Here is a 5,081-nt window from a genome sequence, read left to right as displayed (position 1 = left end):
CCCTTTTTAAACAGATGAATGGGCGACTTCCCGTGGCTCCAATCGCCAGCCAAAAGGGCACCTGGACCAGTGTATTTTGCACGGAGAACTGCTGCTCCGGGGCGCCGACAAAGCAGCCGCACAGGGCAAAGCCGCGGCACCGGCCGGCACAGCCGCGCTGGCCGAAACAGCTGCGCTGGCGACCGTGGAGCTTCTCCGCCTGGGAATTGCCTAGTCTGTGGGCGATAAAAATGCGGCATCCACTCACCCTCTGTGCTTTCACTGGGAGCTGCAATCCTGAGCTGTTCCTAAACGGCCATCTTGGGTCGATCCTAAGCTAAATTTCTATGTAATCTTACTCCTCTAACATTTGAAGTGTGACCCTAAAACTTTCCAGTTAATTTCTTTCTTTATTTTCTTTTAAGAAACCTTGCTCTGTCACCCAGGCTGAAGTGCAGTGGCGCAATTTTTGTTTACTGCAACCTCCGCCTGCTAAGTTCAGGCAATTCTCCTGACTCAGCCTCCCAAGTGGCTGGGATTACATGTACCTGCAACCATGCCTGGCAAATTTTTTCTTTTTTGTATTTTTAGTAGAGACAGAGTTTCACCATGTTGGTCAGGCTTGTCTCTAACTCTTGACCTCAAGTGATCTGCCCACCTGAGCCTTGCAAAGTTCTGGGATTACAGGTGCGAGCCACCGCACCGAGCCCCCATTTAATTTCTGCAGCGCTTACCTTTTCTCATGACTGTTAGTGTCTTTCATTTCTGTTCATAAATATTGACAATGCCTGGTGAGATATGGAGGTTAGATTCACTATGAATCCACAGGATTTTAAATGCCCCTACAGCTTGAAGGAAAGGAGCAGTGCTGCTCCTGTCCTGGGCCTATAGATGTTCTTCCCAGCCATGGCTGTTTCTATTTTAATTTGGAGTCTGTGCTCACATGATGGGTGATTTCCTTTGATGTGTACTGGGAACCCCTGATTTAAAGCTCATTTCCAGCTGGTTAGAGCCCGACTTGTCCCCAGCCTGTTGAGGGTTAAGAAAACCCCTGGCCAGGACTCTGCAGTATCTTCCTCAAGGCTCAGGCCCAGAGGGCTCCAGGGTCCTCTGATGCATCTGGTCAGTTAACCCTGTGCCTCTGGTAAGGGACCTGAGTGTGGCAAAGAGAGTGAGATGGCAGCAGAGGGCGTGGAGGGTTTCTTATCCTGCACAGAACATGTGAGCCAGATTTAGCCCTATTCCCTTCTCTTACCCTTAGCAGATTCAGGACCTCATTTGGTTCCCGTGAGGAGCAGCAGCCGTGTCCCTAGAGAAAACACAGAGAAGACAAAGGTAAATGCTGGGGTCATTTTCACTCTGCCTGTATCAGGACACTGTAGTCTTTTCCTCCCTCGTCCTCTCCTGGCCTGGCCTCTGCTCTGTAGGTTCTGTGATACCTTTTCTGTCTAGACTTTTTCAGAAGCAAAATGTTTCCCATAAGCTTTTTGACTTCTTCATTCCCAGCCAGTCATGTTGGGTGGCACCTTCAGAAGCCATGAATCCTTAGGGACTGAGGGCTGAAGGGCTTTTACTGTTCTGTTTCCAAAATAACATGAGGAATGCCACTGACCTCCACTTTCATAGGTCTCATGGCCCAGTGAACTCTGACTGATCTCTGTTACTCAAGGTGTTATGGGGTTTATTTCTGAATTATGGGGGGTTTTCTTTTATTTTGCTGTGATTTTGTTTGTTTTTTTCTGTAAGGTAGGTGATCAACATTTGACATATCTGCTGTATTCCCAGAAGTGATGAAAGTGAAAACTCATTAATCCAACATGAATATGTGCTGTGTGTAATTTTGAATGCTCTTCATCAAGGTCAATTCTGTAGTTTATCACAGTCCTATTCCTGTTGGTAACTGTGTTGTGCAAAAACGCCTTCACCCCCATTTGGTGGTGCCCCTATCTAACATTCTAAGTGTCAGAGTTTCCGTATTTGTAGTAAAAACTATGCCTCGATTGTGAGTTAGTGAAAGTGAGTGTAACCTATTACCCACAGCGACAATTCCCAACCAAGGCCTTAAATGATGCTCAGCTATGCTGGTTCTCGTGTGGCCTCTGTACCTTCAACAGCTGCCGAGTCCTGTGATTACACATGATGGGAACTGTGCACTTGAAATTAAACACAGTTCTAAAACTTGCTTTTTTGAGAATTCCCACCTTATTTTACCCTGGACAAAAGTATTATTTATGTCATTATGTACTTAAAATTTGTATTACCTGAGAGTTAAAAGAAATACTCTAGCCATGCCTAACTGACTTCTATATGTCGGATTGTTCTGTCAGAAAACCCTCTCCCAGTTTCCCTTCTTGTCATCAAGAACCCACAATTCCCCAGAGCCATCTGTGCTATGGGGGGCATCCCCAGAGTGAAGAAGACCCTTTGTCCAGAAGGGAATCAGAGGGAAAATGAGAGGGTCCTGCAGGCAGAGCTGCAATAGACTTCCACTCTGCCTCCTGCAAGCTCTGTGACCCTGGGCACATGTTCTTCTTCCTCCAGGAGCCTCTGTTTTCTTCGATTTGCAGCAGGGTGGTCACACTGCCTTGCAGAGTTCTGAGATTCAGAGACAGAACATAAAAGGCCTGGAGAACATTCTCCAACAAGAAGCTGTAACGCATGTGTGGACAATGGGCTTTTCATGCCTCTCTTACTCACTATTTATCTGATGCAAAGAACATGCTCTGGTGATGGCGGTGAGGGAGGAATGAGAATGGACAGAGACACTCCCGTGTCTGAAACACGCTTCTTCCTTACTGCGCTATGACTCTGTCTTTCCTGGGGCAGGCCCCCAGCCTGCCTACATTTGCAGACAGACGCAGTGGCATGTGGAGAAAACAGTTTGTCCCAGTGACACTTCTTCCCTCCCCAGCTGTGGGTGGTACTTAGTGGAAGGGTGACTTCATGACACTGATGCTGCTGTTTTGAAACCCGGAGGATGGAAAGGTGCAAAAACCTGTCAGCAGCAACATAAGGTTCAGCCTGTGTTGGTGGTGGTGGTTCTGTCCATCAAATTAATACATATCAGAACAATTCCTCCTTCTGCCTGCAGGTTAATATGGCTGCAGCACAGCATCATCATTGCTCAGGATTGCCCTACTCGCCCTACCTCATGGCTGGCCGTTCAGGACCACCGATGGCTTGCCCGCCACCTCCTCCATCTGGGTGTCACCTGGGAGCTCCACCATTCCCATCAGCTAAAGGTGTTCTGGGACCTCCGACAACTCCTCAACTCCAGCGTCCACTAGGACCTCAGCCACATTCTCCAGCTGCTAATTTTTGGGGACCACAGACACCTACACACAGATGTCTTCTGGCACCTCTACCACCTTCTTCAGCCAATGATTTTCTGGTCCCATACACAACTCCACCCGAGTGTCTCCTGGTACCGCTGCCAGCTTCTACAGATGATGAGTTTTCAAGACCACAGACACCTACACATGAGTGCCTTCTCTCACCTCTACCACCTTTAGCCAATGATTTTCTNAGACCACAGACACCTACACATGAGTGCCTTCTCTCACCTCTACCACCTTTAGCCAATGATTTTCTGAGTCCGTATGCAACTCCACTCGAGTGCCTTCTTGCACCTCTACCACCTTCTCCAGAAGATGATCTTTGAAAACCACGGACTCCACCACTCGAGTATCTTCTGATACCTCTATCATCGTCTCCAGCTGATGATTTTCTGAAACGACACACAGCTTCCATCCAATGTCCTCTGGGACCTCAACCACTTTCTCCAACTGATCGTTTTTTGAGATTACAGGTAGCTCCACCATTTGAGTGTTCCCTTGGACCTCAGCTACCTATTTCAATAGAGTGTCCTCTGGTATCTCTTCACCTTCTTGATGATCTTCTGAGACCACAGACACCTCCACCTGAGTGTACTCTAGTACCTCTACCACCATCTTCAGCTGAAGATTTTCTAAGACCCAGCACACTTCAACCTGAGTGTCCTCTGGTATCTCTACCACTGTCTCCAGCTGAAGATGTTCTGAGGCCTCGCACACCTCCTCTTGAGTGTTCTCTGATACCTCTACCACCATCTCAAGCTGATGATTTTCTGAGCCCACACACACGGCCACCCGAGTGTAATCTGTGACCTCTACCATCTTCTACAGCTAGTGACTTTCTGAGACCACAGGCAGCTCCTGCACTTGAGCATTTTCTGGGACGTCAACCTCCTATTTCACTCACGTGTCCTCTGGGACTTCAACCACCTACTTCACTCCAATGTCCTGTGCCACCTCAACCATCTTCTCCAAGTGAACACTCTGAGACCACAGTCACCTCCTTCAGTCAAGTGCTCTCTGGTATCTCCACCATCTTCTCCAGCTGGCGATCTTCTGAAACCACACACACCTCCAGCAATTGAGTGTCCTCTGAGACTTCCTTCATGTCTTCCAACTGTTTGTTTTATGGGACCTCCAGCACCTCCTCCAGCTGCACCTCCTATGGGACTTTATCCACCTCATCCAGATGTCTGTCCTGAGGTACCTCAACCTCATCCACCTGTCTGTGATGTGGAACCCCATCCACCTCATCCAGGTGTCTGTCCTGGGGGGCCCCATCCACCTCATCCAGGTGTCTGTCCTGGGGGACCCCATCCACCTCATCCAGGTGTCCTGGAGGACCCCATCTACCTCATCCATCTGTCTGTCCTGAGGGACCCCATCCACCTCATCCATCTGTCTGTCCTGGGGTACCCTATTCACCTCATCCATCTGTCTGTCCAGGTGGACCTCACTTACCTCATACATCTGCCTATCCTGGGAGACCCCATTCACCTCATCCGGCTCTCTTTCCTGGGGGACCTCATCTTTTTCCTTCAGCTGTGTGGCCTCTGGGACTTCAGCCTACTTTTCCACTTAGTGGACACTGGCACCTCGGCCACCTTCTCTCCCTTGGTGGCCTCTGGCCCCTCGGCTACCACCTTCACATGAGTGGCCACTGGAACCTCAGTCACCTTCTCTACCTTGGTGGCCTCTGGCCCCCTGGCTACCACCTTCACATGAGTGGCCACTGGAACCTCAGTCACCTTCTCTACCTTGGTGACCTCT

This window comes from Cebus imitator, unplaced genomic scaffold (assembly GCF_001604975.1).
Source record: "Cebus imitator isolate Cc_AM_T3 unplaced genomic scaffold, Cebus_imitator-1.0 Scaffold4, whole genome shotgun sequence".
Taxonomy (NCBI): Eukaryota; Metazoa; Chordata; class Mammalia; order Primates; family Cebidae; genus Cebus; species Cebus imitator.
Note: the sequence above shows the minus strand (reverse complement) of the source record.